The sequence below is a fragment of the Nanorana parkeri genome, unplaced genomic scaffold (assembly GCF_000935625.1).
Source record: "Nanorana parkeri isolate BGI_ZX_2015 unplaced genomic scaffold, ASM93562v1 scaffold460, whole genome shotgun sequence".
NCBI lineage: Eukaryota > Metazoa > Chordata > Amphibia > Anura > Dicroglossidae > Nanorana > Nanorana parkeri.
Window position 1 is genome coordinate 416,438 of NW_017306728.1, and position 27,092 is coordinate 443,529.

Here is a 27,092-nt window from a genome sequence, read left to right on the forward strand (position 1 = left end):
GAGGTGAGCGAACGCTGGTATGTGTTCGCTCACCTCCCGATCTACTGAGCCGACCTGTGACAGTCTCATTGTCACAGGTCGGCTAGAACTATGAGGTGAGTGAAAAGCACTCAACTCATAGTTCTCCTTTAAATCCTCCTGAGGAAGCCACATCAGCAATTATATGAACATTGCTTACCTTGGCTCCCTATATAGAACACTAAAATATGGATATAAGAGAGACCAAATTGTAAATTGTTTTTATGGACTTTCTTTTAACTATGTTGATTACAGGGTAACTATGAGGTGAGTGATTTCCACTCATCCTTATAGTTAGAGCTGTCCGGTGACAAAGAAGCTGACTTCTCGATCATCTCCCTGCAGTGAGCGTTAACTGTCAGTCACGGATCCCCGCAGGGATTCCCCCCTCCCCTCTCCGATCCTCCAGCGCTGACTGGAGGAACGGACAGGGGAGGGGGCGGGCACAGCTGGCTCTGCCTCTAGATAGACAGAGGACGCACTGGGGTCCCAGCGTGCATTTTTGGTTGCTGGGCCTCCAGTGCGTCCCTTCACCTTATTAGGAGTTGGCTACCTCCTGGTACACCTGCATGCAATTTATCGACTGCATTAATATGCTCACACTTGGAGACTCATATACATAGAGTTAGGACCACACCTTGCAGAGGTGCCTTGGCGCGGCAGAGTGGCTTCTACATATTTTTGGCCAAAAGTTTGTGCAACTAAAACCTCTGATTTTAACGCATACTGTTGACAGGGCTACTTGTTTGGTTGCAGGCTAGCTGGCAGGTGAGCTGGGGATTTTCTGTGTTTTTGTATTGTACTCTAGATAGACAGAGCCCGCTGTCACTCACGCAGGTGGGTGGATCACAACAGTAATGTCGGAATCTGTCTCGGCTGCGACGCTCTCAGTGTATCAACCCGCAATATACTGAGATTTGGGTCACGGGAGGACGCTAGTATCCCGTGACCCTAAAGAGAACTATGGGAAAAAACACCTTACCCCATAGTTCTCTTTTAAGGACCAAAGCAATTATTATATACCATTTTTTAAAGGACAAAAAGTGCTTTAAATTGATGTGACATATGCATATTTAAAGTGCTCATTTAGCGCATGACGCAAGCTTAAACCCCTAAGGAACGGACAACGATGATAGAATAATTCCATTGTTGGTCCTTAAGGGGCTAAAATAAAATTGTAAATTACATTTTAATGTGTTTGAACATCTGTGGTGTTTTCCTAAAAGCCCCTTTTCCCAGCTTCAGCAAATCATAATTTATATTCAGTTCACTAATTTGTACTGAGGTTGTGGTCCATCACAGGACTGAACTTGGATCGGTGACTACTTTACAACACACACAGGGACCATGGGGAACAAAAGTAGCCACCCCCCAGAAGGAAGGACAGTGTCAGCACCAATTCAGAGAGGATTTGAGGATCTACAGCCGAGTGATACACAAATAAGATACATTTTATTAATAGTTAGAATACTTGAATGTATTTTTAAGATTTAACTCCTGAGTTTAGTGTCACTTTAGATGGAGGAGGTTAAATGCTAACGGAGTCTGCTGCTGTCATGGAGAAGTAGGAGAGAAGCGACGAAGGTCAGTGTGAGTCAGAACCAAAGGACGTGTGCACTGACACTATAAAGTTTTGCTTTAACTGAGCACAAACGGATCATATTTTATCCTGATATATGTGCAAAAATCCACAGCATCCAATCAGTTCCGACCTTTTATAACCATGAATGCACTGCGCTGCTATAAACGGATCTCCGATTGCTCTGTGCATGGGGTAATCACAATCAATCCCGCTGAGTATTCCCCATACGCCACATTTTCAGAATGTATAATGCAAAGGGAAATTCTTGATTGCCAGCAGTTGAAAAGGTTACGGTAAAACTGATTAACCCCATTTTAATGCGTTTTCATGTAAATATATGAAATTTGGCACTAGCACAGAAGAAAGGAATTCTACAATACTGAAGTTGTTTGTAAAATTATATATTTCTGTAAAGAAAAAAGAAAAAAACATAATCATGGAATGCAGTATTTTCTCTGTTCTCTAGGGAGTTGCTTCCAATTTAAATTTTTCCCTTTGTAGTGTCTGTTTTTTTTTTTTTAGTTGTAATTAAAAGCAGTCACCAGCCCCCAACACCTCCTTCCTATTTAGTATGTATACTCTACATAACGCATGCATCTACTGGTACTGTATATCATTGAAGGGAAAGAGGATTGGAAAAGAGGGATGTGTATGCACTAAACATGGTGGTGTTGGGTGACCCCCCTATGGCTATGTTCACACTGCATTTTGTATGCTGTCAACTTTCTTTCTGGAGTCTTTCTGTAAGTCTATTTTAATCAATATTTTATTCATTAAGAGGTATTTATCTGCATCATCCAGTGAAGACTCTACCAGAAAAAATGTCATGTATATTGCTGGGCAATTAGCGGTCTTCCTGTTGTTCAGCTCGAAAAGAACTTGCCAATCAAAGCCAAGAGGCAGCAGGGATTTAATGGAGTTCTAAAGTCACATCATACTGTATCCTCTCCTGTTCTAACATCAGCATTGTAATAGGAATACAAACGAGATTTGTTTTTGATAATGTAATCAAAGCTTACTTGAAAAAATCCCTTTTATGTAGTGAGTGCTGCCTTCCGTCTGACTATCACTTTCCTCAACTTCCTGGATTCCCAGTGTGCATTGTATCTCTTTCCCTGCTGCTTGATGTGATGCAATCTTGATTTCTCAAGACTATATATCCCATCATGCATTGCGACCAGCAAGCAATGATAATGTTACATTGTTCAGATGTTGAGTTGTAGTTCAGAAGGCAGACTCTCTCCGCCTTCGAACAAACTTGCTGTGACACAGGACCCATTGCCAAAACCCCGTCCCTATGCTACCAGTTAGCGCTGTCTCCAGATTTAGAATTGCTATTACACTTTTTTGAGCAGTGGGAACAGGAATTGGGGATCCAATTTACACAGGCAGAACAGACTAAGATGCTGCGGCTCTCCCTGAAGTCATCCATTTGTAATAAGTATCAGGAATTAAGCTAAAAAATCATAATGCAATGGTACAGGACCCCTCATAGACTTCACCAGATGATCAGGGACTTGCCTGACACTTGCTGGTGGTGCGGCTCCTCTCCTGCAGTCATACTCCATATCTTTTTGTCCTGCCCGAAATTGGCGTTTTTTTTTGGACACAGGCATGACTGATTTCTCAGACATTAATGGACTGACCCATTCCGAGTGACCCGGCATTCTTTCTCCTCCACCATAACCATTATACGCCTAAGGGATATTCTCAATCCGTGCCAGTGCATTTGCTAAATGCTGCGCGCACATGTATACCCCTATTATGGAAGCAGGAGGCCCGGCCTTCGGTTCGGCTCTGGTTCCCCAAAATAAACGATATCAGACTCATGGAAGATCTTATCAGTTCCATCAAGGGCACCTCCTCCAGATTCATGGCCACCTGGTATTACTGGATCTAATACACCACAACTGCTGAATACCGTACAATTATGGAATCTTGAGCGACGACGACTACCTCCTCCTCCTAGCTTACCTCTCTTACCTTCCTGACCCCTCTTGCTGTTCTCCCTCCTCTCCCCCTGTTTCTCTATACCCCCCTGTATGTCTTTTTTTCCCCCTCCTTGGTTTCATTCTCTTGATTACCAACAAAAATATAGGATTTACCTATGCACCTGGGATTCTGAGCTTTGTCCTACTACAAGTACAATCTCAATGCTACCTATAACCCATTGGGGCACGGTTGGCATTTGGTTTGCCACTGCTATAGCCTATATCAATAATTACTTTACGAATATTTGTGGTCATGATGATCAAGTGTGTTATATGTTTACTTCTCATCTCTGATGTTTCCATCCTATAGATGTACTTTCCTTGTATATGCTGTTTTATAAATAAAGAATTTATAAAAAAAGAAGGCAAACTCAGCGAGTTGTGACACAACAAAGTGCATATTCATAGAAACTGTTAGCATACTGAGGTAGTCTCAAACCTTTGGGCATCTTCAATAAGTTTACAAACTTCTAGATCATTACGTTTATTAGGTGAGGGATACAACTTGTGGAAAACATAGAAATAAATATTTAGTTTTTGACCACAGATAACTTTTAATGGAGCCAACTATAGAAAAGGTTAAAAAAAACTAAAATCTGATACCGATTTTACATTTTTTAGGCCCAACTAGTTACCTGCACACAGATCCAATGTCCAATGCTTTATTAGGAATTTTTTCACATACAGCTCACATATTACAGATTGCTTACGCATTTCAGTCGCACACAACTTGAGCTATGATGGATGAAAACATACATGTGAGCTGTATGTAGAATCATTTCTAATAAAATGGAACATGAAGCGGCGTGCAGGACTTTTTGCATTGGATGGAGGCGGATGAGAGCTTAGCTGTGCACCAGCATTTCCTGTGGATCCATGGATTGCAGAGAATGAGCATGTACACAGTTTATTCATTCAATAGGCTACCAGCTTCTAGGACTTATGTATGATATTATAACCGCCTGCTATCACATCATATTTTTCCATGATGGTAAATATTCTTTAAAGCAGGCCTTCACACTCAAAAAAAATCAAATTGTACCAATGCATTCCTCTATGTATCATGATTAATAATAACATAGACATGTCAGGTGTAAAATGATGTGATTGTGAAATACTTACACTTGCAGAGCATTCACTTCCTGCTTTGAAAGTGCAAAACGACAGTTTGCCAAAGCAATGTCCACTAGGATTGCCTTGTCATCAGCAGAGTATTGCTGGGAAATCTCATCTGTAATCTCAGGAGATCTCAGGGAAAGGCATGTTCCTCCCTTGAGATGATGTGCATGGTCACATGTCATAGTCACATGTCTAGTCACATGTGCCAGTAATCCAGGAAATAATAGGAGATCTAGTAATCTGCCCTTAGTAAAAATGGCCACTGTCAGAAGACTGGGGAAGAAAAGAGAAATAAGGTATGCAAAGAATACAAAGCTGGTGTTCTATCGAAAGTTCCAACTTGTCGACCTCTCCAACTGGTGACATCACATCCAGTGACTGCCAGGAGATGTACAGCAGATGGTGATAGCCCGCATGCCCAGGAAATCCTTGTCGAAATGTCTATTGCCACAGCGCCTGCGCGGCTATCCACTTCTATAACCTACTACAGTTATATTTGTCCTAGGTTATAGAAGCCGATAGCCGTGCAGGCGCAGTGGCTATTGCCCCATCGGATTCTATAACCTAGTCAAAGGTTATAATATGTTACAGTGCCTGCGTGGCCGCATGATTCTTTCTACAACCACAATTGGCACTGCGCCCGCTCGGCTATTGGCTTCTATAACCTATGACAAATATACGTTTGTATTAAGTTATAGAATCCGATGAGCGGCAAGCCGCGCAGGCGCTGTGGCAATAGTTAGACACTTGGACAAGGATTTTCTGCCCATGCGCACTAGCTCCATCTTCTGTACATCTCCTACTGGCAGTCACCGGATGTGCCCAGTCGGAGAGCTCGACAAATGGGAGCTTTCGATAGAACACCGGCAATTATCTAAAAGTATGTGTTTATAGATTGTCATTACTAAACATTTCGAAAAGGTGTGTTTGTTGTTTTTTTAAAGATAAGGGCAAAGGTCCACTTTAATATTTAGTGAGGCCGGTCCAATGTGGTTTAACAACACGCTTATCAAATCACTATCTAGCAAAGAATTCTGGAAACATCAGCTACACACAGCGGAGCCAGAAAACCCTCGACCTTCATCAACCACAGTCCTTGTATCAAATCATAAATTAGACAGGGAAGTTATTTAGGAATACAGTCGCATTGTTTCCTCCATTCCAGTTGATACAGAGGTCATAAATAAAAAAGACAACGCAATAAGAGGTCTGGAAGTACCTTTCTATGCGATGTGGAATAGAATCCGTGGGCTTGAAACTGGCAGACCCCAGAGACTGAAAGGAAAAAATAGCAAGAAAGGGAAAAAGGGAGGTAGCACAAACTGTCTCTCAGCACTGCTTGTCAAAGCTTCACACTTTTTTCACCCTCCCACTCCTTGTACATAAGCCTCTGATCACAAAAACAAAAGCTGTCTGAACCCTACTGAGACACGTAAGTGGTATCAGACTTGAAGCTTTGGGGAGCAGCCTACAATCCTACTGCACAGTGTAAGACCGCACGTCAAAACTATGACACACTAAGAGCAAACGCCAACAGAATATTAACATGCAAAGCCCAGTGCCACACGCTGACACCGCCGCAGAGACCAAGGGAAGAAAAGCTACAGTGCTGGGCTGGGAATAGATAATGCCGTCACGCCAGGCACACGGAATATATACTTCCCTAATGAGATTCTGCCACATCGATGTATACATATCTCTATTTCACAGCACACTCCTATTGTATTCATTCCATCTTACCAGCAGCCTTTGTACCCTCTTCTATAGCCACATCTCCATTCTATAGAATTGCTAGCATATGGATCAAGATGAAGTCCATTATTAGCCCCAGATACCAATGATGGGGGAAACCAGAGATGAGCTCAATGACAGGAGAAGCTCAAAAAGGGAATGGTGAGCAATGACGCACAATAAAAACTCGGCTACTATTCAATAATGATCCAACTTGGCCGTGTCTATAGCTACTGAGAAAAAAGGATTGCTGACAATGCTGACCACACGTTAGGATTATTTTTTTTTTCTTAGGATATAAAACAAAAATACTCTTTTCAGTCCAAAAAGCACAATAATAACTGAATCTGACCTGTACCGAGTCAAACCCAAATGCTCTATAAGCTAAGCTCTTGAAAATACTAGCTTCCTGGCTGTTTCTAGCAACGCCGGCCCGACACAAGCATGCAACAAATAAAGTAATTGTGATGTAACAACTTCTGATCCATACACATGTTTCTAAGGGTTTCGTATTTGTTATTAAACCAGAGTGAGAGTCAAGCAATTAGCATTTGTAGAAAAGAGGTAAGAGGTGAACTCCTTAAACTGGATCTTTACCCCATTCAATAAAAATCACAACAGCATGCAGCTCTGCATGGTGATTTAAAATCAGCTAAACAAACTTGTTTTTCATTTACTTACAACTAGAGTTCATCCACTTCCTGGTCCAGTTCTGACACAAATGATGTAAGTGCCGAAGTGTTGCATCCTGAGAAGGTGACATCAGCAGAGCATTGCTGGCAAAATCTCATCTGTAATCTCATGAGATCTCAGGGAAAGGCATTTTCCTCCCCTGAGATGATGTGCATGGTCACATGTCCTATGTGCCAGAGTTCCAGGAAGTAAAGGGAGATATAGTATCTGCCCTTAGCAAAAATGGCTGCTGTCAGAAGACTGGCGAAGAAAAGGAAAACAAGGTATACAAAGAATAGAAAGCCGGCAAATATCTAGAAGTATGTGTTTGTAGATTGTCATTACTAAACATTTCTAAAAGGTGTGTTTGTTTTTTTAAAGATATGGGGGAAGGTCATCGTTAAGATTTCATTCTGTACAGGTCTCCAGGAAACCAGCACCTTACACTTGCAGGATATGTATGAGCACAGGCCAAGTGAGCAACAAAATTACTGTCCCTGTCTTCAACACTCCTGAATTCCAGACCTGGAAAGGAAAGGCCCCCAGAATCTCTTATCGCTATGCTTGTTCCTGGTTAATGATTTAGAAAACTTGAAGGAAAAGCATCATCAGTAACAGGGGTTTTACACATGTAGAAGTAGCAGCATGTGTATTTGGGGTGCTACAGTGACCACTCAACTGTTAGTATAACATGTTATTACATTGCTTGAAAGAACACTTCTGGCCTTCCCAATGTAACAGATTTGCTCCATAGAAGCCATTGAAACCTGTCAGTACTGATCTTTTAGGTCTTCTCCTACTGTCCTGATGTACTGCAAGAGCCCCAATTCTGGTGTTTCTGGTATGGGGGCACACATTACATCCCTCCCATAGCCTTTCACAATCCAAAGTCAAATGGTTACATTTATCTGCTACATCCCTCCATCGTTCTCTAGAATTGTTATATTGCATCTCTTATTACGTAGATCGATATATTTCCTACGATATTCAGCTCCATCTAGTGGCCATAATGACATATTTTTCACTCTCCATTCACTCTCCTGAGAATTAACCTGCCTTTACAGTTGGCCACAACCCTTTGCAGCTATAACAGCTTCAACTCTTCTGGGAAGGCGTCCACAAGGTTTATCCATGTCTCTAGAGTCCAGTGGCACCGTGCTTCACACCACTGCATCCGACGCTTTGCCTTACACTTGGTGATGTGAGGCCTGGATGCAGCTGCTCCGCCATAGAAACCCATTCCGTGAAGCTCTCTACGCATTGTTGTTGTGCCAATCTGAAGGCCACATGAAGTTTGGAGGTCTGTAGCTTCTGACTCTGCAGGCAGTTGGCGACTTCTGCACTTCAGCATGCGCTGACCCTGCTCTGTCATTTTACGTGACCTACCACTTCGTGGCTGAAATCACTTACTCAGAATGTATTAAAGCCATATGGGGTAACGGCTAGTCAACCGGAATATTCAGACAGAAGTCCGCAATGGCTGTCCCCATATTTCCTTGATGAAAGGATAACTTGAAATATGCAGAGATACTGTACATTACTGAACATATCATTGAAAACACAAGGACTTATAAAGTGAACCTGTCATGACCACAAACTATTATTTCTAAGTACCTGCGCTCTTAAGCTTGTTCTAAATCCTTCCTAGCTTGAATCTTTGCAATAGCATCTTAAAGTAGTTTATTGTCAGCAAGAAATTGGAGTCCATTCTGAACAGTGTGTACCAGAAACACTTGACAGACATCAGACAAAAATGAAGGACGGAAACTATTCTTGGCAAAGGAAAAACAGGTGTCTGGTTAGTTGAAGTGTGAGTTATTAAAGGTGAGCTCAGCTATTAGAAGAAATGGAGCTCAGTTATCATGTGACAAAGAGGAAAAAACACTGAAGGTTTTTTTTTATGATGGGCTGGGGAAAGATAAGCAATACGGTAGATTACAGCAGTTTTCAGCGTGTGGCTTTTAGTACTGGTCTTACCCGGAGGCTGGATTCACACTGTTGTGGTGCATTGACATTGCATCGTGTGAAGGCAGCTATTTCATAAAAAAAAAAAAGGCAAATGCACAACATTTAGAAATTCAGTGTGTTACTGTGCATTGTGGTGCGCTGCAATGCATGTTCATGTGCACGGTACACTGGGGTACCATTAACCCTTTCACTGCCCCTGCCTTATGTCATACGTAAAGCCACTTGGACTCTGTTTACATGTGTAAATCCGACTGTCAACTTTACACATGAAACAATTCTGGCAGCTGTACTGCCGCCAGATCGCTTCCAGGGGCCATTAAAGTGTGCCCCCTGCCGCCGCCGTTGCATATGGACAATTTGGGGTAGCGTATTTGGTTGCCGTTTCATGGATGCACGCAATATTTCACCTGGGCATGTTGGGTACCCATTTACTCTTTTATATTTTTACACAAAATGGTTATTATATTTGTGTTTTTGGGCACTAAAATTACCTTGAGTGCATTTTTTGCAAATGTTTTGGGGTTTGATAAAGATTTGCACTAATATAGTGCGATGTATACATTTGCAAAGGCCACCATTTTATTCCACAAGGTCTTTGCTTTCAGAAAAATATATAATAATATTTGGGGGTTTTGAGTAGACACCGGTACTTCTGCTAGCATTGAGCTGGCTTCCCGGCCAATCAGGTAGCGGGGCAGCGTGTCACTACCCGCTGTCCAGCTTCTTGATCGCCCGGGAAGCCGGCTCCATGCCGTTTGGCCAGCTTGATGCTGATTGGGCGGGAAGCCGGCTTCCTGGCCAATCAGCATCGAGCCGGCCAATCAGCATGGAGTCGGCTTGACAGGCCAATCAGGAAGCCGGGCGGCGAGTCATTACTCACCGCTCAGCTTGCTGATTGGCCGGGAAGCCGGCTCCATTTTCCTTGCCGGTAATGGCGGTCAGAGTACAACTCCCTCTGACCGGAAGTTCCGGTATCAAGGGTAAGTGATCGCCCAAATACTCGGTATCGGCGTTAATACTGATACTAGTATCAGTATCGGTGCATCCCTAGTTTTAAGTAATTTTCAGGCCTAAAATGTGGGTTATAACGTGTGCAAAAAAACCACAAAAAAGGCCTTGGCAGCGAAAGGTTTAAAGGAGTTGTAAAGTCCCGGCATATACTCTATTATAGTTATAAGATCAGCATTGTAATAGGAATACATACTAGAGATGTTGTTGATAATGCAATCAAAGCTTACTTGAAAAAAATCTCTTTTATGTAGTGAGTGCTGCCTGCCCATCATTTTCATCAACTTCCTGGATTCCCAGTGTGCTTTGCATCTCTTTCCCTGCTGCTTGATGTGATGCAATCTTGATTTCTCAAGACTACATATCCCATCATGCATTGGGTCCAGCAAGCAATTCAAATGTTACAGTGTTCTGACGTTGGGATGTAGTTTAGAAGGCAAGATCTGCCAGTTGTAACACAAAGAAATGCATATTCACAGGACTGAAAGTACATCCTATGGTCTATAATCTATGTGCACCAAATGCCATAGCAAGTCCAGCTACAGTAAACTCCTAATTATCCAGCACCCCTGGGGATGTGTAGTTTCTGGTTCCTTGAGCTTTAATAGTTTCTCTCTATTACGATTAATCGAACTTAATAATCGGCTAACTAATCGATTTTGAAAATAATCGTTAGCTGCAGCTCTAAACAGCAGGCTGGCTATTGCTCCCCATTATTTACATTCTGCTCCCGACTGCAGAATTTAGCCACCAGCGGGCAGCAAGTTGTAAACAATTTCCTTGTATGTGTACATTTTTTAGTGTGCATGAAGCAACCAACATTTTTTTTAGTATGCATCAAGCCACCGGCAAAAAAAAAAAAACACGAGGACATATACTGTATGTTTGATTTGTTTTGCCGGTTTCTTGAATGCTGGATAATGGGGAGTTTACTGTATTTGTAAAAGTAGCAGTGACATGATTACTGTGCTGTATAGAGCCTGTGCAGAAAGCAGAGCTGTAGGAGGGGAACAGCAGGTCCGCCCACTACAAGCTGCCTGCAGTAAACTACAGGAGGGGGCGGATACAAGACCAGTCACCCTGCACAAAGAGAGAGAACAGCACTGGCCGGTCTTCATTACAGAATGTTCTTGCATAGAGGCCAAGTGCAGGAGTTTTATCCTTCTGGAATATTGCACAGATGTGGAAGACATACACAAAGATCACCAAGATTTGAGTAAGAATACACATGGCTCTTGATCTGAAATAATATTTGTGATTTCAGCTTTGAGGGCCCGTTTAGACTATCATGCTGTGGTAATGTGCGGTAATGCACATTGGTTCATGGCAGTGCTATTCATTCTCAATGGCATCCCAATTCACCTTCTGAAATGCTGCATACACCTTTTTGGGGTGTTAGGCAGCACATTCAAATCAACAGGCTTCCTTATTGCAGCACATGTTAAACGCAGGGCATAACACAAATGAACGCATGAGTGCTAATGCAGCGCAACAGTGTAAATGGGGCCTACAACAGAACTCTGGACAAACCCCAAATTTCACAGTTGAAATACGTATATGGAAGCTGCCTAACCTGCAAAGGATTTGACATTTTGTCCTGCCAGTTTTGGGATTTACACAGCCAGATTGGTGACCTCATTATGTAATTCTCAGCTAAGCAATACAGCTTGGTCACCTCCTTTGCCCTCAGCCTATGACTGGAAAATGAAGGAGAAGCAGCAGACTGATGGGGTCACCTCTCTCCTTGTTAGCATATGAGCATGCAACATCATCTTATTTACTCCTAGTACTGGCCCATTTATTGCAGAGTTCTGATGTATGGGCGACTACAAGAGGCTGATATAAAGACAGGCTCAGGTACTTACACTACAGTAAAAAAAAGAATCTAATGATTGTTCTTATAAATATGAAGCTGCATTATATATTTTTTATATCTGTTTGAAGTTTATAATTTACCTCTGTTAGATCATTACAGGAAAAGCCCAACTTCAGGGAAAATAAGTTTCCCCCTGTAGGGGGCTGCCCCCGTACTGCATGGGCTAATTGACTGTTTATGCCTAGACGGGGGGTGGGATTAGTCTTACTTACCTGATCTCTGCTGACCCGGAAGTCATTGTTCTCCTCTTCCCTCACTGTTGTGGACTGTCCCTCGGTGTCCTCACATGCAATGGAAGGTCATGGAGCCTGCAGTGTACTGAATTATGCCAGCGGTCCTTAGCCTGCCAGAGCAAACGGGAGAAGAGGCTGCGGGGACCGATCTAGAAGTGTGGAGGGAGTCGGGATCAGGTGCTCAAAATGTATTTTTCTTCTCCCCTGGGCATAAACAAGAACTCTGGGAAAAATAAATCAATTTGCCCTTGCAGTGGGGCTACCCCAGCACTGCAAGGGTTAAGTGGACACACTGTAAGGGTACGTTATTTTTCTCTAGGGACGGTTCACCCCAAAGCCATGCATGCCTACTTTTTTCAACCGCAACACGCAGCATGCAGTGGCACGGTCAAGTGCATTACAGCTGGGAGGTGTGTTTGGGGTTCCATGCAAATGAATGGCAACGCAACACACCTACCAAACTCTAATGTACAGTAAGTGTATTGCGCAGTACAGTGCAATTAAAACACAGCCTTGGTGTGAATGGGCCCTTAACCCTTGCAGTGCAAAAGCAGTTCCACTGCAAGGGAAAACTTTATTTTCCCTGGAGTTGGGCTTTAACACGCGCCAAACTACAGAGATGGCCAGACAACCTTTGGCAGAAGGTTGCTAATCTGCTGATGCAGGAGAAGTAATGTCTGCAGATACATGAACGTTAACTGCAGGTACACTATTTTACCACATTCACTGTTCTCAGCAGAGTTATATTGCCCTCAAAGGCACATTGTTAAAAACACCTCCATCCCGACATATGGAGGATGTGCATGCTGATGCTTACCTTCCTTTTTATGATTTAGTTCTGCTGGGCATAGAACACCTTGTAAAAGACTACAGATCTATACTCCTAACACCTGCTAATGTTTAATTCACCACAGTCAGAGAGTTTCGGTGCTGACATTCAAACACACTCAACTTACGAAGCGGATTAACTCTGCAGGTTATTGTGACTGTACACTAAAATACAATTTGTGATGGATAGCATTTTGTATTCGTCTTATACGCCGTATTTGCCGGCGTATAAGATGACTCGGCGTTTAAGACGACCCCCTACTTTATGTGTTAAAATATAGGTTTTGGGCTATACTCGTCGTATAAGACGAGTATAGCCCAAAATAATGTTTAAATATACCCACTAACATCCATGGCGGTATTCCCGAGTGTGGCTCGGGGTTAATTTTTAGCACCATAAGCGCTAACCCCGAGCCACACTCGGGATTACAGTCTCTTACCTGTCTTCCGCTGAGCCAATCATGGCAGGCTTTGTATTAATGAATGAATGCCGTGATTGGCTCAGCGCGGTATACTGTAAGTAGCCGAAGCTACATACAGTATACCATATCCTTCTGTATGTACCCGGCGTATAAGACGACCCCCGATTTTTGGGGGATGTTTTAAGGTTTCAAAACCCATCTTATACGCCGGCAAATACGGTAATGTCTTCCTTAGTGTGAAGTGTAAAGAAAATACTACAGAACTATAGAAGAAGAAAAAAATTATAACAGATTCACACAGAGGATAGCTGTGAGAATGACATTCGCAGCACATCACTGCCACAAAATAAAACCAAGGAACATAGACGTTTTCACAGTTACATGCTGTGCGAATGCATTAGTAATCGGTCCCTGTGTGTGTTGTAAAGTGACCACCGCTCCACGTTCCCTCCTGTGATAGACTACAATCTCACGTTTAGTTTACCAATTTGTATTGAGATTGTAGTCCAGCACAAGAGTGATTTATCTGGCCTGTATAATACCATAGCCCAGCACTAGCTCCACATTTGCTGACTATCTCTGCAGGCTGCGAGCTTATTGCTCAAAGAGTCGACCTGTTTGCTAACAAAAAAAGGATTGATTACATTACATAGTTAATTATAGTATAGAGATTGTAGTCCATCACGGGACTGAGCTTGGAGCTGTGACTACTTTACAACACACACAGGGACCATGGGGAACAAAAGTAGCCATCCTCCAGAAGGAAGGACAGCGTCAGCACCAAGTCAGAGATGATTTGATGATCTACAGCCAAGTGATACACAAATCAGATAAATTTTTGTTAATAGTTAAAGTGACATTAAACCCTCAGATTTTTTTACATAAAACAATACTGTAATGTATGCCTTACTGTAATCCATGGTTGTTTCCCTTCTCTTTGCTGCTCTTCCTTTTAAATCCGCATGTCTTCTCATGCTGGGCAGAACTTCTGTTTTGCAGCAGACTGCCTTGTCTCTGAAATGGATACACGGTGTCTGTGTAAAGGTTCACAACCTGAGCCAGCACTACAGGAAGAGGCACTCAGCTGCAATAGGAAGTTCTCCCCCAGCATGAGAAGAGATACAGATTTAAAAGGAAGAGCAGCAAAGAGAAGGGAAACTACCATGGATTACAGTAAGGCACACATTACAGTATTGGTTTATGTTAAAAAAATCTGAGGGTTTAATGTCACTTTAAGGTACTTGAATACATTTTTAAGATTTAACTCCTGAGCTTAGTGTCACTTTAAGGCTCCATTCACACGGGACAATCTGGCATTCTTCCACAAGAACCCACATATTCCTGCATAGGAATGCTAGGTGTCCCCATTCAGATGTGGCCGTTGTATTGAAGTTAAAGACAGGGTGAAAGCAGCTGCATCTGTCAGCGGCAGTACGCATGTACATAGTTACATAGTTAGTCAGGTTGAAAAAAGACACATGTCCATCGAGTTCAACTAATAGAGATATGAAAAAAATAAATATCCTAAACAGAACACTATACCCACAATTACCCCCTGTTGATCCAGAGGAAGGCAAAAAAAACATATAAAGCATGGTTCAATTTGCTCCAACAGGGGGAAAAAATTCCTTCCTGATCCCATAAGGCAATCAGATATTCCCCGGATCAAAAATCTGCGATGACTAATATACCTAAATTATAATGTAATTGTACACGGTACGATAATATGCGATTTGGGATAGATGATTGTCGCTGGGTGCATCTATCCAGGGACAGTCATCTATCCCGGACTGCATTGTGTATGATTACATGCGAACTGCCGCTGTTAGATGTGGCCGCTGTCACCCTGTCATTAACTTCGGGAGGTACAGCGATCACATCTGAACGGGGACACCTGGGATTCCTGGTGCAGGAATCCCAAAAGACCCCTTGTGAATGTAACCTTAAAGTACTGTAGTATTAAACGCTCCAGTGTTTTTAGGGAAATGCATCCTTAGCAACCTATTAAACGTTCAGCAGCACATAATTTCCTTTATATGTGGCCACAAATACTTATATCATTTGCTACACACCGCGCCCGGCACTAAGTTGTACAGCGACACTTTCGCCAATATCTGTGTAGGGGAGAGCGCACCCTGAGTACTTCTCATGCACAGTGCTCTAGGGGTGGTGCAGGCTGTCAATCACTGGAGCAGGGGAGTGGCTTGCTGCTGGGGCTATCTTCTTCTGTGGACGCAAGGAGACTTGTCTGTAGTGCCAGCCAGGAGCGTGCACACAAAGGTAGCTCCATGGGACCCTGTAAGTTGATGGACAGCAGGGAGCGTGCACGCAAAGGTGGCTACATAGGACCCAGTAAGGAGATGAAGCCACTTGAGAACAGGAACCGGGGAAGAGAGCACCCAAGCCAAGAGATATAGCTTTAGCAGGGAAGACAGCCGGGTGCTCGCCAGCAGGAGTGTTTACTCACTCCAATAAACAGGTATATAGTAAAGAAAAAATCCAGCCACACTCTATCCCAAACTGATTCAGTTTATTAAAAGTTTGTCAATGACACAGTCCTGCCAGAGGTCCACCCCCTCTGACATGTTTCACCCAGTCCTGGGCATAGTCAAAGAGATCATGTAGTGTCAGCCAGGATCGCGCACACAAAAGTAGCTCTATGGGACCCAGTAAGTGGAGGGACAGCCAGAAGCATGCACGCACAGGTGGCTCCATGGGACCCAGTAAAGGGGCAGATAGCCGGAAGCATGCACGCACAGGTGGCTCCATGAGACCCAGTAAAGGGACAGATAACCAGGAGTGTGCACAGAAAGGTGGCTCCATGGGACCAAGTAAAGGAACAGACAACCAGGAGCTTGCACGGAAAAGTGGCTCCATGAGACCCAGTAAAGGGACAGACAACAAGGAGTGTGCACAGAAAGGTGGCTCCATGGGACCCTGTAATGGGACAGACAACCAGGAACGGGCGCGGAAAGGTGGCTCCATGGGACCCAGTAAAGGGACAGACAACAAGGAGTGTGCACAGAAAGGTGGCTCCATGGAACCCAGTAAAGGGACAGACAACCAGGAGCGGGCACGGAAAGGTGGCTCCATGGGACCCTGCAATGGGACAGACAGCTGGAAGTGTGCGCACAAAGGTTTCTCCATGGGACCCTGTAATGGGACAGACAGCCGGAAGTGTGCACACAAAGGTTTCTCCATGGGACCCTGTAATGGGACAGACAGCCGGAAGTGTGCACGCAAAGGTTTCTCCATGGGACCCTGTAATGGGACAGACAGCCGGAAGTGTGCATGCAAAGGTTTCTCCATGGGACCCTGTAATGGGACAGACAGCCGGAAGTGTGCACGCAAAGGTGGCTCCATGGGACCCAGTAAAGACAGCCGGAAGTGTGCACACAAAGGTGGCTCCATGGGACCCATTAAGGGGACGGAGCCACCCGACAACAGGAACCAAGGAGGAGAGCATTTTGCGAGAGCCAATGCAAAGCAACTACAGGCTTAAAATAAAAAAGCAGAGCACAAACCTGGCAAGTGCTGAGATCTGCTGCGTTATATACTTTTTTTTTGCAATGAGAGTGTAATAACACTTTAAAGATGTAGAAAATCTGAAAGTTCACTGAAATACACAAGAGGGCTACAATAAAAACACAGACAAATCAAGCTTTATTTGGGATCAGAATAACCCTGAACAGGTTTCAGAATTCAGGTTCGCTATGCTATACACAATCAAAGGGAGAAGCCATTCAATCAATTCTCCAGCAAATCCCTGACCTCGGAGGAAGCGGCACAATCACCACCGTATCAAACAACCTTTACCACCAGGCGTTTTCACCACACAACACTCGATAGACCTTCCTTCCTGACAAATAACACAACTAAATTCTCTTTAATGGGTCACTGGGTTTATGTGAGAGGCAAAGGGCGGGATGGGTGCGAGCACAATTGATGTCCATGTTATTATTCAGCCCACATTCCTAGCAGACGCTGAGCACCGCAGACCGGCACAGAGACGGCTCTCCCACACTGCCGGCTGCATCAGTATCGATCACAGTACTGCGATAGCCAAATGCATTAACTTTTATACTCCAATTATAGGATTAAATCTAATTAAACAAATGGTGCATATTTATAGAGCAGCGAATGTGACTTTCACTGGTAGACAATCAATCAGGGGTTTTTTTATCACATGTACCCGGAAGATTCACCTGCAGTAAATGTCAGAATCACTGCTTTATATATACAGTAATACCTTGGTTTACAAGTAACTTGGTTTGAGAGCGTTTTGCAAGACGAGCAAACATTTCTGAAAAATGTTGCCTTGATATACAAGCAATGTCTTGCACTAAGAGCAACATTTTGTAGAAAAGCGCCACCGAATAAGGCTGTAGCAGTGCGAGCGATGAGTCTGTCTAACGACAATGCAATGTCACATTGGATAGATTCCTTGTTAAGGTTTCACGAAATGAAAAAGATTCCATTGAGTCAAGAGATAGCAGTGATTCCGTTAGTGATAGTGAAAGTCGTCCTACACAATAATCCTCCTCTCTCTCGTCCCCCTCACACCAGCCACGAAGGTACCGGTAATTGGTTTATTTTTCTTTATATTTTGTACAGTATTATATTACAGTACAGTATTGTAATCATTTTTATATGAATATTTTTGGGTTGTGGAACGAATCATCTGAATTTCCATTATTTCCTATGGGGAAATTCGCTTTGATATACAAGCGCTTTGGATTACAAGCATGCTTCCGGAACGAATTATGCTCGTAAACCAAGGTATTACTGTATACCTCACAGTGTTTTCAAGATTTGTTTCTACAGGTATACAGTGCATGCATTTCTGTACAACACTGCAATTGCAACTACAAATATATTATGTTATACTATACAATAGGGGAAGTGAATTCAAATTCAAGGAGGTCCAGTGTAGGGCTGCAACAACTAATCGACATAATCGATTATTGAAAAAGTTGTAAACTTTTTCAATAATCGATTAATCGGCTTCCGATCAGTTGGCCCTGTTCACAGCTCCGCACGCTGTGCGCCGCACCTCCTCCCCACCTCACGCTCGCCGCTGCCAGACCCGCTCGCATTCACGCGCCACATTTCCTGCCCATCCACATCCACGATCGGCAAGGGACGCGGGGAGATGTAGTAAGGAGGAGCAGGTGTTGCTGGGATTTGTATTTCTCTATAGCTGATGGTACATTGTGCTGTATATTATACATAGGAATACAAATCCCACAAATACATTATACACTGTATGTATAATGTATTGCTGGGATTTGTTGTACTCCTCTATAGCTGGTGATATTCTGTATTGCGCTGTACAGAGGACTACAAGTCACAGCAATAATACATTATACAGTGCAATGCGGAATACCACCAGCTATAGAGGAGTACAACAAATCCCAGCAATAATACATTATAAAGTGTTACAATGCTAAATACCACCAGCTATACAGGACTACAAAACCTAGCAATAGTACATTATACAGCGCAATGCGGAATACCACCAGCTATAGAGGACTACAACAAATCCCAGCAATAGTACGTTATAAAGTGGTATAATGCTAAATACCACCAGCTATACAGGACTACAAAACCTAGTAATAGTACATTATGCAGCGCAATGCAGAATACCGCCAGCTATATTGTACTATTGCTAGGATGTGTTGTATTCCTCTATAGCTGGCGGTATTCTGCATTGCGCTGTATAATGTGCTTTTGCAGTCCTCTACAGCCGGTGCCATTCTGCATGCATTGCTGTATAATTTTACACTTTCCATTTCACTATATTGCACACCACACTATCTTTTTTCTTTTTTACTTCCACCGCTCAAGCTTGCTCCTGTGATGGACTACAACCTCAATACAAACTAGTAGTCCCATCACTGGAGCCATTTTTTAAACTTTATTTTATTGTTTATCCGATTAACCGATTAATCGAACCTAATAATCGGCTAACTAATCGATTTTGAAAATAATCGTTAGCTGCAGCTCTAGTCCAGTGAGTACAATTTTCATCGAGCCGAGGTCCAAATCACACTCCGTTCACTCAGTCTGTGTATGTATCGTGGTCTGCCATTTATTATTATACAGGATTTATATAGCGCCAACAGTTTGCGCAGCGCTTTACAATATAAGGAAGACATTACAATCACAATACAATTCAAGACAAGATGGTAAGGAGGGCCCTGCCCCCGAGGGCTTACAATCTAAAAGGGAGGGAGAAGTGATACATGAGGAGGTATCTGTGTGGGGATGAATTGTTTGAGAACGTGGTTAGGTTGAGTTGGGATAGGCTTCCCTAAAGAGATGAGTCTTAAGGGATCGCCTAAAGGCAGTCAGAGTGGGAGATAGTCGGACATATTGGTGCAGTGACGCATGGGGGGTCTCAGCTGCCGTTGTGATGTGCGGGGTCCCTTGTGCGTCCCTGTAGCTTTAAGGGAGGTTGGGCTTCCTCCTGACAAACCTGCACCCAATTTGATATTTTGCCATATGTGCTCCAAGATGGGAGACTCTCATAGTTTAGAGTTAGGACAGAAACTATATGGAGGTGCCTTGGCATGGCTGTGCGGCTTTCACATTTTCTGCAGAAGACGTGTAACTAAACCTCTGTTTTTAACCTTAGCGGTGAGCCAAGTTTTTTTGCATGCTGGCTGGCGAGTGTGCTGGGAAACGTTTTGCTGTTGCACCAAAGTGACGTCATATTCTGGCTCCCGGGACCTCCCAGGGCATGCAAGGGAGATGTATAAACAATGCACATATGGATGGGGCTCCGTCGCAGCACTGCAGCCCACAATGGACCCAAGGCTGAGGATCCATTCCAGTTCTCGTAATGGCACCCCAAACACACCTCCCACCCACAGTTCAATCGCCCGCACCGGAACGCATGGTACCGCAATGCCGTGCGTTCCATTGCAGTGCGACTTGGGTCACCACTTAATGACCAAGGGCAAATGGGAGTCCTGAGGTTACACAGATTAAGGAACCACTGATCTAGAAGTATCTGTTTATAGATTGTCATTACTAAAACATTTCTATTAGGTGTCTATGTTGTCTTTTCAAAGATATGGACAAAGTTCACACCAAGCGCGTTCCAGGAGCAGAGCAGTATTGCAATGTATTGCAATGGAATTTTGGGCTCTAGTTCACACCGCATCGTTCAGTTACAGAGCACGTAAAAAAACTGCAGCAAGCCCTATTGTACCTGCTCTGGAACGGATGCAAACGCCCTGGAAGGCACATTTTAAACTAAGAACAAATGTTTATTTATTTTTTTAACCAAAAATGGCACGGAACGCATCAAAAACGCGGCACAACACTCTGCACTGCGTGTGCAGAAACTCATGCACATCTGGTCTGCATTTGGTGTGAACAAGGCCTTAATCCAGGCTTGAACATTTACAGATGCATCCATTTTAAAACATTTTTTTTCCCTTTTAGCACCTCTGTAACCCTAACCCTACAGTTCCAGTTGTATTTGCTTTAGTTCTCTTTTGGGTCACAGGAATACGTTTATTAATGTATTCCTGTAACCCAAAGTCAGCATTGGGGGCCACTGCTCACTATTTTCTGACGGTGCAGAGCCACACTGTAGCCAGGAAGGATCCCAACAATATTATTATTTTTATTACACAGGATTTATATAGCGCCAACAGTTTGCGCAGCGCTTTACAATATAAGGAAGACATTACAATCACAGTACAATACAAGATGGTAAGGAGGGCTCTGCCCCTGAGGGCTTACAGTCTTGTCGGGATCCACCCCCCTACCTGATTGACAGCTGGCTCCGCCTCTCTAGAGCCAGAGCCAACTGTGCCCGCCCCCTACCCGGTCTGCTCCTCCAATGACCGCTGGAAGAACAGAGAGGGGAAGGGGAATCTTTGCGGGCAGTGATGACTGACAGTCACTACTCTCTGCAGGGAGAAGACCGTGAGCTGAGCGATTAGCGCTTTGTGATCCTGATCTCTCAATTCTTGAGCTATAGAGCACTGCAGACATCACATGCTGGCTCAAAGTACAGGTGAAACTCGAATAATTAGAATATCGTGCAAAGTTCATTTATTTCACTAATGCAACTTATACGGTGAAACTAATATATGAGATAGACTCATTACATGCAAAGCAAGATAGTTCAAGCCGTGATTTGTCATAATTGTGATGATTGTGGCTTACAGCTCATGAAAACCCCAAGAACCCCAAATCCACAACCTCAAAAAAGTAGAATATTACATGCAATCAATAAAACAAGGATTGTACATAGAACAATATCGGACCTCTGAAAAGTACAATCATGCATATGTACTCAGTACTTGGTTTGGGCCCCTTTTGCAGCACTTACTGCAATTACTTTTACACGATATTCTAATTATTCGAGTTTCACCTGTATTGGGGGAAAAGTACATTTTACTTTCCCAATACTTCTCCTTTAATGTTAGTGTTATTTTAAGTATACCTGTGCCGCCCCAATGGTGCATAGAAGTTTATATAGATAAGGATGTATATAGTTATTTCTTTAACCCCTTCATGACTGAGGCCCTTTTTTCATTTTTATTTTACTATAGCTATTTTATTGTTATTCCCTATGCTGCCATCTAGTGACCCTTTGTGGTAATGCACATGCTTTCCTGATATCTATGACGTATTTCCCCTTTGTATATGCTCCACCCTTCTTGTTGGTCAGTACTTCCTGTGTCATGGCCACAGCCAACAGGCCACATGTAACAGGGACACGTGTATTCTGCACAGTACGCTACGAAAGTATCATCTTTTGACCGCATAATACCGCAACCATCACCTGCTGTTATCCTGTTGTCTGATGTACAGAATAAAGCAACCCTTGTGGATGAAAAGGTATTGGCGAGTTCAGCTATCGGACAATGATTGTCCTCAGTGATTGAATCTGTTTATACAGGCCAGGCATAGAGGTCTCAGCAAGGGATAAGTCACTAACACAACAATCGGAGTCAGGATAATACTTTTTCTATCTTTAATACATTTCTGTGTTTAAACCAACAATGATCAACGAAGAAAAAAAAGATACTTTTTTAGTTTCTTTACTGTGGTCTATGAATTGCAAAAATGTTAAATAATATTACATTCTCAAACTTTTTTTTTTAATAATGAGATCAGACCAAACCAATAGACATCGCCCAGCAAAGTATTTCTTTAGATATTTGCCCAAACACAGATAAAGTTTTCCAACAGCTCCAATTCTCTCAGCTAGGCCACCCTAAACTCCCTGTCCAGTACAAGATCACAAGGGACAGCAACTGTCCATCTCCTAGTTCGCAGAAAGGAGGAGGGGAATGGTTTGTCTTGCTGTGCCTGTGTGTTTGTGGAGACACACACACAGCTTACTAGCACACACAAGGGTGGCTCTATAGGACCCCGCTAGGGAAAGGAGCCACCCTAAAACAGGATATCAGGGCCAGTGCTCAGGGGAGCAGCTGATTCTGCAGGAAGCTAAAAAAAAAAAACTTTTAAACATCAAGCAGCAGCATCCATTGTAAGTGATTTCATCAGCATTTGAAATAGCTTAAAAAAACAACTTTTGACAGTGTCCAGTTGGGAGCCCTGCTCTGAGATGAGATTTACTCTCACTTCCAGTTGCTTCCCCAGGACAGGAAGTAAATGGAAATCAAATCTCCCCATCTAAAAAAAAAAGTTACAAAAGTGGGCTTTACATACACTTTAATGAAGAACTCTGGCCAAACTTTTATTAACCCTTACAGTGGGGCTACCCCATTTGCTTATTTTGGTCTAGAAAGTATAATAAACAGTTATACTCACCCGATCCTCGGAGCTGAGGTACACTTAGACTGGTCCTTCCAGGCTCGCACCCCCTCCGCTCTGCAGTGGTCTATGTTCCTGTGAGTCATCACATTCTATACACAGTATATAGGACGTGAAGACGCTGAAGAACATACCATTGCTCCAGCGGAGGTGTAAACAGGCTGGAGGGAGTCTGTCTCTGAGGATCGGATAAGTATAACTTTGTTATTTTCCTCCCTAGACCAAAAGGAGCACTTAACCCTTGCAGTGCGGGGGTAGCCCCCTGCAAGGGTTAATAAACATTTTGCCCAGACTTCTTTAAAGTTGTGCCCCACAGTCAGCCTGCAGACAAATTGTCATAGGCACCATTGCAGTCAACCTGCCTACAGTAGCAAGCCAAGTATCTGCAATCCTGTCATTGAGTTCTAATGTAATTGGTGTTCCCGGCGGCGACTATCTGCAACAAACCCTATATTATAACTAGGGATGCACCGATACCGGTATTTTGGTACCGAGTACCGATCATTTTTTTTCGATAGTCGCCGATACCAATTACAGAGTAACAGAAGTCCCATTCAGGAAGCCAGGTGGCGTGTAATGACTCGCCAACCGGCTTCCCGAATAACACGAAAGTCCCCTCTTACCTTAGTATGTGCAGCCTGTCACCCCCGGGGCCTCTCCAGCAAACCCTATGTTTGTTGGGCAAAAGAGGGCACTGAGAGCTTTATCACGCCTTGGTCAGACTGCTGGACTACCAAGCTGGGGCGTCCCAAGGCCAGGTGTCATCCCGAGCGGAGACCGGGTGACACCCCGCCGTGACGTCCTTCGCACATTGCCTGGTCATCTAATTGACGCCTGCCGGCAGCCATGTTGCTGATGGACGCCGGCACAGAGAGGAGAGGACGTTCACCCAGCGGCATGAGGTATGCCGCCGGGTCCCCTCCTCTCTCCTGACACTGTCGGGCTCTCAGTCCATGACCGAGTGCCCGACTTTTCATAGGGGGTAACTAGGAATGTAGAGGTCACCAGTACTCCAGCACGACAGCGACACCTGAATCAGTGCAAATCCATTTATTTGATAAATGTCACTCAGAATAACAAGCGCTTTCGGGGCTGCACAGGGTCCCCTTAATCAGGCTCAGAGTAGACATCTCCTGTCGTGTCGCTGTCGCGCTGGTGACCTCTACATTCCTAGTTGTTCCATATGCGGCGCCATCCGCTGTCATTTCGAGCACCTGTTTACTTTCTTTGGGATTTCCGTTAAGTAGTGCTACAGGATTCAAGACTGTTCTATTTCATAAGGGGTGACACCAAAATGACTACCAGTCATTTTGGTGTCACCCCTCCAATGGTGTTACCCCTTCAATGGTGTCATCCAGGTGCGGGCCGCATCCCTCTTTGTGACGCCACTGCCCCCAAGATAACATGATGTTGTATCAGCCAACCTTGTTCTGCTTCTTTACAACTTCTGAACCCAATGCAGCCACTCCCTCTCTCAGCCTAGTCCAATATTTCAGCATGTGTGTGGACAACACTAGAAATGTAATATAACAATGAATTGTAGGCTTTGAAAATAGAGAAGTTGTTCACTGCCAATACTTGTACAATAAAAAGAAAAGTTTTCCTTCCCTTCCGCCCGTGGTTGTTCTTCTTCTAAGGAGTAAATAAAAGTTACTGTGGCACCTGACTGCTTTAAAAAATCAGTGACAATATATACAGCCTGGGGTATTTAAACATCTCCATCACAGTCATATAAAAGGCACGGGGACTGAAAATGTGGCAAAGTTATTGCACCACAAAGCACACAAGCGTTGCGTCGGAGGACAGCGAGTCTCATATTTTATTTTTCCAAAGAGAAGATGAAAGCGGCAATTAGTCAGCACGCCGCCGACGTTTTATCATCCTCAAGTTTTTCTTTTTTTTGGGTGAAAAGTTATACTTTACTAAACAAGCATCTCATCCAAATGGTACTCCCAAAGAAACGGGGCAAGTGGGAATCGTCAGTAAACAAGATATTAAAAACAATGATATTACGGGGCTAAAAAAAAAAAAAAACCCACTCAAGAGCATGGAGCTCGTCTGGCTTCTTTACAACTCCGCTCTGACACAGCATTCAAATAACGTTGTGTATCACAGTATTTTATTACAGACTTAGTCGTGGGACTGATAAAATGACACCCTAGGTGTTATAGAATTAATCTCACAGGTAAAAATGAAGATGCTAATAAACCACCTGAAATAATTTAGCTCTCCCAACATGGAGGCAGGGGAAAATAATTGCTGGGAAAGCAGCTGATCCACATTCGGAGCTGCGGATTTTGATATAGCGAGACTCCTAACAAGCATGTCTCATAATCTGGAGTTAATTAGCACTGGTAAAGGCACCAGGAGAGCAATGTGACAAGCACAGGATGAAAGCAGCTCGCAAGACAAAGAAAATACGCTGTGGAGGGCCACGTTTGGCATACGGCACCATAGGTTTCCAGGCTTTATTCCCAAGGTCACCGAGGAATGAGAAAGAAAAAAAAGAATCTGTTAAATGATGCAAAAAAACTAAACAAAAAAAACAAAAAAGCAGAAGAACTTGTCTGTTTCATCCTGTATGCGGCTGACCATAGTCGTATTTAATGGTAGATTATGTCTGGGGTGGTATGACCACATTTACAGGGTTATTCCCACAAGGGTGAAGAGTTTGGAGAAGACAGGAGAAGTGAACAATCTAGGACAACATAGCTGAACTGGAAACATTCTCTAATTCAGCTATGTTGGCCTAGATTGTTCCCTTCTCCAAACTCTGCACCCTGTTGTGAATAACCCTGTTAGATTTCAAAGCCCTCTGTAATCAGTTACTTTCAAAGCATGCCGACTATCAAGATTGCAACGGTGTTTATTTTAGCTCCCAACTGAACCTTCAAGCCCTCAAATGGCTGCAGTCATAGCTGACCACATGTGTAGCACCATGGCAAATAGAGGCAAAGATGGCGCCTTCCTTGGCTGGAAAGGATAGGAGGGTGTAGTTCTGCTATAACGCTTCATTCACACTGGGGTGTATCGTGATCAAGCGTGAAGACTTCAACGCACATTCACGATACGTGCACAAATGCGGAGCACGTTTACGTTGCCATTACTATGTAATGGTACCACAAACGTAGCCAAGAGATTGTAGTCCATCACAGGAGTGAGCTTGGAGCGGTGACTACTTTACAACACACACAGGGACCATGGGGAACAAAAGTAGCCACCCTCCAGAAGGAAAAACAGTGTCAGCACCAATTCAGAGATGATTTGAGGATCCACACCCGAGTGATACACAAATAAGATATATTTTTGTTAAGCATTCAGCCCTGGTTCACACCTAGGAGCAGGGGTGTGGAAATTAAAAAAAAAAAAACAACTACTTGTCCAAGGGCTAAAGCAGGGGCCAAATCTACTTGTCCCTCATGACAATCTACTTGTCCCAATACAAAAAAATTGTTTTAATCAAAACTAGTGATGCACCAATATAGGTTTTTGGGTATCGAGTACGAGTACTGATATTTTGCTTTTTGTAATCGTCGATACAGAGTATCGGTGCTTCCGTTGGCATGGAGCAGGCTTCCCGGGCAATCAGGAAGCCGGGCAGCGGGTAATTACATGCTACCCAGTTTCCTGATTGCCAGGGAAGCCGACTTCATGTTGTTTGGCCGACTTGATTGTGATTGGCCGGGAAAACGGCTTCCCGGCCAATCAGGAAAACGGGCGGCGTGTAATGACCTGATTGGCCGGGAAGCCGGCTCGATGTTCAGAAAGCAGGGCAGCGACTAATGGCCCGCCTCCCGGTTTCCTGATTGGCCGGGAAGCCAGCTCCTTGCTGATCCGGGT

The 27,092-nt window shown here is 43.7% G+C and overlaps 1 protein-coding gene across 1 annotated transcript in view; it reads right to left on the reverse strand.

The window, feature by feature from the left end:
* The window catches only part of TSSC1 (tumor suppressing subtransferable candidate 1), a 178,028-nt gene that overhangs the window by 143,607 nt on the left and 7,329 nt on the right, over window positions 1-27,092 (reverse strand). The window lies entirely within an intron of this gene.